This window comes from Petaurus breviceps, unplaced genomic scaffold (assembly GCF_028583685.1).
Source record: "Petaurus breviceps papuanus isolate PSGF00001 unplaced genomic scaffold, PetGlider_PUasm1.0 90743, whole genome shotgun sequence".
Classification (NCBI taxonomy): Eukaryota; Metazoa; Chordata; class Mammalia; order Diprotodontia; family Petauridae; genus Petaurus; species Petaurus breviceps.
In genome coordinates, this window is record NW_027187332.1 from 5,474,627 (window position 1) to 5,483,655 (window position 9,029).

Below are 9,029 nucleotides of genomic sequence, written 5' to 3' on the forward strand. Positions count from 1 at the left end.
GGTTAAAACATTACTACAATATATCACAGAAGCTGTCAATAAACTGACACTATGTGGAAGAATTTGGGAGAAAGAGGTTGTTTTATTGGAACTCCAAACAGTCCATGTAATGGTAGATTGTATCCATGAAATTTCCTCTGACATATCCAGTATCTCCTCAAACTCTTTCTCCTTTCATACAGCTGGCCCACATTCTTTTCTCCTTTTTGAATATTACCCTTTTTATCCTACTTTTTTTTTTCTGACTTAGTTTGCTAAGCCCTTGGCAGGGCTGGAGAACATAATGCATTGCTGAAGTTTCACAGTTCTTAAGGTCAACCTCCTTCCACTCAGTTTGTCTCTCACAGACTATGTTTTCCTCTTTCAGAACCCTGAGGTGTGATTCAACTCTCCCTTTTGTTTAACATACACCTAGAATGCTAAATGCCACTCAAAGCCAAGAGGGGAATATTGATCTTTTTAAACTACAAATCTCAGAAGTTTTAGTCAGTTGTCAAATCCTATTATGGAAACATATTCATTATGATTAATACCATTGGCGAGATAGCAAACATATTGTCATTCTTATTTTATAGAAGAAAGAATGGGGTAGCCAGGTAGCACAGAGAGTAAGAGCACCGGCTCCATTGTTGGGATGACCTGGGGATCAATCTGGGCTCAGATACTTAGCACCACACCCAGAAATAACTGGCCGTGTAACCTTGAGCAAGTTACTTAACCCCGATTGCTTAAAAAAAAAAGATGAAGAAGGGATAGAAGCTCAGAGACACAGTTAATAAATATCCAAGGCAGGATTTAAACAAAGACTTTCCTAGGCAGCATTCTGTTCACTATGACTTCCTTACTTAGAAATAACTCTCACTTCTTATATGTGGAATAGGTGAGGCAAAAAAATCTTAACAGCTTCTTCCAAGATTGAAAAGTCTAGTTCTCCAGTGACCTGATGAAGATGTTTGCTCCTGCTTTGCCTGCAGACCTTCTAGTGATTTTTTTTTTCAGGAAGTAAAGGGCTTTTATTTAAGCTGGCTGTATGTAAGGGGAAACAGAAGGCAACAAACAGGAGACATGGGGCAGCAGTTATTGGGAAGAGGCCATGATGCTGGAAACACTCTCAAAGTCAATCTTTTCCACAATGTTCTTGGGCTTGATACTCTCTTCTTGGCTACAGATGAAGACCTGCCCTGCTTCATTGGAGCTCCAGCCAAAGTTGCTCATCCACACTTTCAGCTGGTTGTCAAACAGATCTCCCAACATCTCAGCCAGCAGCCAGCGGTCAATATGTTGATATGTGATGCCCACAACATGGCAGATAAATTTTCAGATGGAGTCTTCAAAGCCTGTGATGCCATTAAGTAGAAGGAGATCCATGTTCTCATCTAGGGCATGCCAGAAAGCTTGGGAATGACAAGTCTCCAGCAAGTCTCCCAAGTACAGGATCTGCCTGATGGGTTGTTCTTCTTGACGAGCATGGTCAATCATGCACTTGCACAGAGTGAAGTCTGTGTTGGGGAGATTGGTGAGGGCTTTCAGCAGAATCTGGGCTGTCACTGTGGTCTGGAAGAAGGCCGTATTGAACTGGTATAGCTTAAGCATGGGCAAGTTGGCTTCCAAGTCATAGGCTTTCTCCTTGTCCTGGTTCTCCACGTACCGCTCCAGGGTGGCCAGGTTCTCAGGATTGTACCTGTCGATGCCCTTGAGCAGCTTCCCCACGTTGGCGCACATCTGCTCGAACAGCACCATGTCCTCTTCCTTTTCGCAAGCAGACAAAGACGCCGAAGCCAGGTCTGGAGCCGCAACAGTTCTAGTGAATTTTTACATCAGTCTCAGAAAGCTCTACTTGACCTTGTCCCAGCTGCTTGCTCTGGAACCAAACTCCACCAAGAAGTTCCACCCTGTGGGAGATGCTGTGTTTCACAGGCCAGGAGTCATGTTTGAATAAGGTGTCCAACAACTGGAGGAGAATCATATGAACAAGGTCAAATATGTGTTTCCCTGGCACAATGACATTCTCATGTTCTTCACTATCTCCCTGTAGCACTGGCAGAAACTTAAGATCAAGATCTCAGTCTTTTCTAGCTACTGGAGCTACAGGTCCTTCTGACAGAGAGAAACCTCTTACAAACTTCCCCCAATAAAGGAGGTGTCTAATCCATGTATTTTGTCCCTAATGAGGCTGCAAATCCCCAGGAGTGAATCCCTACAGGCTGCAATATAAACAAGGTGCAGCATGCAGCTGGCTCTGCATATTTTCCTCACGGCCCCCAGGATTTGAGAAGTTCTCTCAACCAGCATAGTACAGTTGCATGAATAATAATGAACATTGGAGAAGTGGGTCTGAGGTTAGAATAGGACCTGGAGGGAACAGTTCAGGTAGAGCTTCATTTGGTGATGGAGACAGTGCTGTGGATCACTGGGCCACCAGGAAGTGAGGACTCACATTGTGAAAATAGAAATCCAAATGCTGAGGTTGAACTGAGGTCAGAGATCTAGCCCTGTATTCCTAGCCCCAGCTTCATGTGGTGTTGGTGGGAAGGATGATAACAGGCAGTCCTAGTTCTGCTCCCTTCCCCTTAACAACAGAGCTTCCCTAAGAACCTAGAGCCATGTGGAGAGCACTACAAACTGGGAGTGTGTGGAGGTGGCTGCCTGTGATTGAGAATGTTTTTTTTTTCTGTAAAGGTATAAGTCATTCACTAAGAAATAAAGAGTCAAGGTGCCCCCCCCCAAAAAAATAAGTTTTTGTCTAGTAGCAAATCATGGCTGTGTTTTCCAAGAATCAATCTAGCAAATTATAAATCAGATACTCCATAAAATAACACTTATCAAGCAATTACTCGTTTTTGGCCACACTAACTCAGGAAGTAGTCATTGCTGTTGTTCAGTCCTTCAGTCATATCTGACTCTCTGACCCCATGGACCAAAGCATGCCAGGACCTTCTGTCCTCCAATATCTCTGGAAATCTGTCAAAGTTCATGTTTTCTTTCTGGGCAATCTCTATCCATCTTATCCTCTGCTATCCCTTTTTTCTTTTACCTTCTATCTTTCCTAATATCAGGTTCTTTCCCAATGATTCTTGTCTTCTCAATATTTGGCCAAAGTATTTAAGTTTCAGTTTCAGTATTTGACCTTCATGTGAATAGTCTGAATTAATTTATTTTAAAAAAATATTTATTTTATTTTGAACTTAATAAATAAAACAAGTATTTCAGTAGCATAACAGAATAGAAAAAAAATATTGCACATGAAACTGCAACTCTATTATGTACAACTCACTATTCCTGAATTAATTTCTTTAAGTATTGACTGATTTGATCTCCTTCCTCTCCAAGGAACTCTCAAAAGTTTTCTCGAACATCACAATTTGAAAGCATCAATACTGTAGTGCTCAGCTTTCCTCAAAGCCCAATTCCATAGCCATCCAACTAAGTGAAAACATGAGTCAAAGTTTGTCCTTTGAGAGGCAAATAAAGGAGTGAGGAGATTTGATTTTATCACATATAGAAAAGTAACAGAAAATGTACACAATTTCTGATTTGGAAGAGACATCTATGGTGCCATCTTATTCAGCCCTCACAGTACAAGAACCAACTCATTAAACTATGGTATCACAGAATTAAAGACTGAAGGAACCTTAGATGAATACTAGTGGCCAGAATATTTAAGTAGCCAGCCTATGCAAGGTCACCAAGGAAATAAATCATAGATACAGGATGGGAAAGCCTCCTCTTTATATCCTTTATCCTGCACCATGCTGCCTTCTAGTGGTAATTGCCAATGGATACTTCCCTCTGCTTAACCTGAAATATGGTGAAAATCCACTATCTCACTGAGGCAGCTCATTTCACCTTAGGACAAATCTAATTTGGGGGAAGATTGTCGTTGTTTGTTGTTACTGTTGTTGATGATGATGATGATGATTGTAAGTGTGGTTCTTGTTTCTTCAACATAATTGAAAAATTTACTTCATTGTGGATTCCACCCATTGTTCCTAGTTCTGTCCTCTGGGGTGATACAAAACAAGGTTAAATCATATTCTATATGATGGTACTTGAAATATGTGAGGATAGCTATCATATTCTCCTTTAAATCTATTCTCTTTCTTGATAAACCTTTCTAGTTCCTTCAGCTGATTGTCACAGAGCAAAATCTGAAGGGCCATTGCTATTCTGTTTATACTTCTCTTTCTTTTGATTTGTCAAAGTTCACCTGAAAATGCAATGTTTAAAACTGAACACAACATACGGATGTTGTCATTCCAAGGAAGAATGCAGTAGCATGATTCCTCTTTATTCACCCTACACACTCTACCTCCTGTACTATCTTAACATATCCTCACTTGCTTGCTATGTCACAGTATTGCCTTGTCTTGGGTTTGCTGATCACTAAATCTGAGATTTTCTCATTCACATTTATTTTTATAACCATAACTTCTCTGTTTTTAGTTGTGATTTTTTAACTTTAGACTGTTTTTCTCTGCATGCCCGTTAAAGTTCTTCTTAAAGTCATCTGATCTTTCTAGTCTAACAAGATGTAGTTTAAATTCTTTCTTTCATCCTGTGTGTTAGCTCTCCCTGTCAAGTGTGTGTCATTTGATAATTTAATAAGCATATCACCTATGCTTTAAATAACTGAGGGTCAAGGAAAGAACTCTAGAGAGTTACAGCACAAGTCTTTCTCTAAGCTGTTGTTTCTCAGTAATGACTACTCTCTGGGCATGATCACTTACCTGGATTTTAATCCACCTAACAGCATTATCATTTAAAGTTGATGTTGCCATCTTATTTTAAAGGATACCAGGAGAGATTTTGTCAAATGCTTAATAAAGATAGTATAAAAATAGTTTACCTTATTCTCCAGGGTAGTAACCTTTCTAGGGAAGAAAATGAGACTAGTCTGTCCTGACCTCTTCTTGATTACTGCTTTTTTTTTTAAAGATATTCACCAGCCATCTCTCAATTTTAGCAATGGAAATCAAATAAACTGACTGATATCAACACACATTTGATGCCCAGGGACTTCAATGTAGATGTGGCCAAAGAGGAGGACATCAAAAGCTATATTAGAAACATGTCAGGGGGTGGCTAGTTGGCACAGTGAATAGAGCACCAGCCCTGGAGTCAGGAGTACAATTTCAAATCCAGCCTTAGACACTTAACACTTACTAGCCATGTGACCTTGGGCAAGTCACTTAACCACAATTGCCCTGCCTTCCCCCTCCAAAAAAGCAAAAAAAAAAAAAAAGAATACATGTCAGGATCAAGAAATCAAATATTTCAAAGACTTATGATTATAGTTCATGAATATTTTACTCAAAGACAAGATCCTGGATAAGGTGAAAACAAAGTAACATTATTAAAATAGATCTATTTCAATAGAAAAAATCATTGGTAACAAATGTGGCAGTCATTTAAGAATCAGCTGTTTCTGTCTGATGAGATAATAAAGCGATTTTGAAGCAAAGGCTGATATGAATGCAAAATTATATGATAAAGATGAGAAGATACTAATGTGATGATATCAATTCATAACCAGTTTGCTTCATCTGGCTCTTAAACTCCCAAAATAAGGAAAATAATAATTTTTTTAACTTAACAATGAATATAATTTAAGCTGTAGTAATTATTTTATATCACTCTTTTTTTGAGAATACAAAAGCAAAGTGCAGCATAGTTGATGCTATACATCAGAACAGTAGAGAACTTTCAGAAGTAACAGATACCTAGGGTGTTGCATAAAACTCTGTTTCTGGAATCTACAGAGAGGGGTACAATGATACTGGTGTTATACCAGTATAAGGTATCTACGTCTGTAACTATTATCAATATCCTCATCCCACAGAGAAGATGTCCATGCAAACGGTGCATACTCTCTTGTTTTACAACAAAAAAATGAATTAAGGACAGATATACTTGGACAAATAGAAAAGTGTCATTTAATGAAAACAGTAAGAAGATGGACTTTGTATGCTTTCTACAATTTTCTATATTAGGAAATAAGGTAGGAAGTGAAGGGAGAGAATGCTAGGGAATCTGTTCTTCAGCAACAGCTGTATTATATATTAACAATAAGTCAAACATTAGCTTTCAATAATATCTCTGAAAATTGAGCTGCAAACTCAAGACTGTACATTGGGCAAATTGAAGTTACAACAAACATTGCTTAAGCCACAGATCCTCATCAAACCAAAATGTACTTTGATTGTGACACTACAAAATACTAGATCAGAACAATGGAAATATGTATTTCATTAGAAAAGAAACAAGCAAACAAACCTATTTCCATCAAATACCTGAGTAAGTGTGCAAAATGTGATTCCTAAAAAAATTCAAAGAAATATACATTAAAATATTTTCATTCTCCTTTCTGTGAATATGTACTTTAAATACAAATAACCAAAATTGTGTTATGATTTAACTATGAAACAAAATTTTCTATCTTATTATCTCTATTTTATTTGCCTTATAGAAAATTTAAAAAAAAAACACACACTGTATCAATTGACACTGTTTGATCCTTCTGAATGTTCTTGAGTTTCAGATTTATAATCACCTATTATATGTCTGGTACCAAAAAATTCCTGATTTAGAGAAATTTACATTTTATAAGGAAAATAAAAATTTTGATCAAATTTGATGAAATTCTGCATGAATGATTTATGATGAAAGACTGATTTATTCAGAAAAGGTAGTATAATTTTTAAAAGTATAACTTACATGAGTGCTACATATGGAATTATGCCATAACAGTTTAGAACAAACCACAGTGGAGGCCAATTAGAAAAGGGATTAAGTAATCCAAGAGAGAGGTGATAAAGGCATAAATCATGGGTGTACTGAGGGAGGGAAAAAAAAAAAACCTACTGAGAAATAATCTTTAGAGAAATAGGAGGAAGCACATTCCTCAAACTTTCATTTACACTTGTTAGAAACCTCTTAAGGGCGCAGGTAGGTGGCGAAGTGAATACAGCACTGGCCCTGGAGTCAGGAGAACCTAAGTTCAAATCTTACTTTAGACACTTAACAGGAAAACTAGCTGTGTGGCCTTGAGCAAATTGCCTAGCCCCAATAGCCCTCCAAAAAGCAAAAACAAAACAAAACAAAACAAAACAAAACAAAAAACCTATTAAGGCTAATTCTGGATTACAATGATATTTCATTGAAATGGACACAATATCTCTCTTCTTTTATGACAAAATCCAGCACAGTTGATAGATGGCTAAGGACTAGCTTTGATTTACCTTGAGATAAAAGGCACTTGAATGAAAACTGAGGCAATATAAAAGAACAATGATCATTTTTTTGGTTAATTGAATCTTCAACTACAAGTTCTTTTGTTTTGTTTCTGTCTTTTACTAATTTTCATTATTTTAATTCAACCAGCCTTAAGAAAGAGATATGTCAAGCACCAATTCCTAGTTCATACCAAACAGAAAAAAAGTGGGGGAGGAGGGAGGGTTAAGGTTTGGAGAATTCAGCACAGGAACTGACTCTATGAGAATGACAGAGTAGGGGAAGAAAGACAAAAGACAGAAATGAAAATCAATGCAGTTACCAAATAAATCTGCTTGAGTTTGAATCTTTTCAAGTTCAGTCTCTACCCTGAAATTCTCTTCTTCCTTTCTCTCCCTCCCTTAGCCTTTGCAAAGGATTAGAGTCAAAATAGGTTCAAGGTTCAAGTAACATCCTTTGGCAATGCCAGCCTAGAAGGGTTTCATTTGAATTAAACTAGTGGTTTACTGGGGTTTTTATGATTTTGAGTGAGCATATCACTGCTAGGCTCTGGAGAAATTTTTTTTTTCCTTTTTAAGTCAATGATATCTTCAGAAGTAGTTTCTTATATAATCTTTCATTTTCCTTTACCATGTAGACTTTTGTGCTGTTCAAGGATAGTTCTGCTAAAGGAATGTTATAATAAAACTCAAACAAATTCAACAAATATTTAATATGTACCTAAGATGGACAAAGCACTGTGCTAAGTACTAAAAATAACAGGTACCTCAAAAAGCATATCTTTATTGGAGTATAATATGTATACATATTACCAAAGATAAAACAGTTTGGTGGGGTGAGTGAAGACAAAACACATACCTCTTGGGAAATAAGGATAGAAGGTGGCATTCATTTGCAGCTTGAGTGGAGCTAGGGATTTTATAAAAACAGGGTAAGGAGAAAGTGCATTCTACATAAGGGTAGACAACTGATTAGCCCATAGATAAGATGAGGAATGCAAAATGTAGGACAACTAAATAAGCTGTGCTGAATATGCTCACTTAATCTGAAATTTAGAAAAGATGAAAAATAATGTTAAATAAGGCTAGGCAAGTGGACTGAAGACATATTATAGAGGGCATTAAAAAGCAGAGATGTTAGTATTTCACCCTAGATATAATAGGGATTCCCTGAATACTTTGACATTATCAGACTTGTAATTTTCAAATATTAATTCAGTAGTTGGGAAGAGAGTTGATTGCAGAGAAGAGAGCCTGGAGCCAGGGAGGACAATTGAGAAACTTGAGAAATGATAAAGACACAAAATTGTCACTGGCCTTGCAAATAGAGAAAAGGAGGCAGCTTCAGGAGATGCTGTGAAAGCAGAATTGAAAAGCCTGGGCAACTAATTAGATTGGAAGGAGGCAAGAGAAATGAGGGTGTTGAACATGGTTCTGATAAAAAGTTGGACGTATTATAAAGAGGGATCTTCTTCAATGATAGTTTGAGCTAGATGGTGACAAAGGCTTATTGCAACTCAAATGCTGAGATAGAATAACAGGATTGAAAGAACTCTTGAAAGAAAAAAAAATAGAAGGCAGGTGTTTGAGGGAGAAGGTAATGAGACATTGTAGTAATCATAAATGCTAATGGATTATCCATTTGCAAATGGCCAACAATCAGGTGGTGACACAAGATCAATGTTTAGGAGAGATCATGGATTAGATCCGCAACTGTTCAGTCCCAGTACACCACATATCATCTGTTGTCAAATATTGTCATTTCTGTCATCACAAAGTCAATTATATATACCTATTTTG

General features: G+C 37.3%; 1 pseudogene; it reads right to left on the bottom strand.

Moving 5' to 3' along the window:
• Positions 1–986: 986 nt before the first annotated feature.
• LOC138145640 (eukaryotic translation initiation factor 3 subunit K pseudogene) lies at positions 987–1,799 on the bottom strand (annotated as a pseudogene).
• Positions 1,800–9,029: the final 7,230 nt, after the last annotated feature.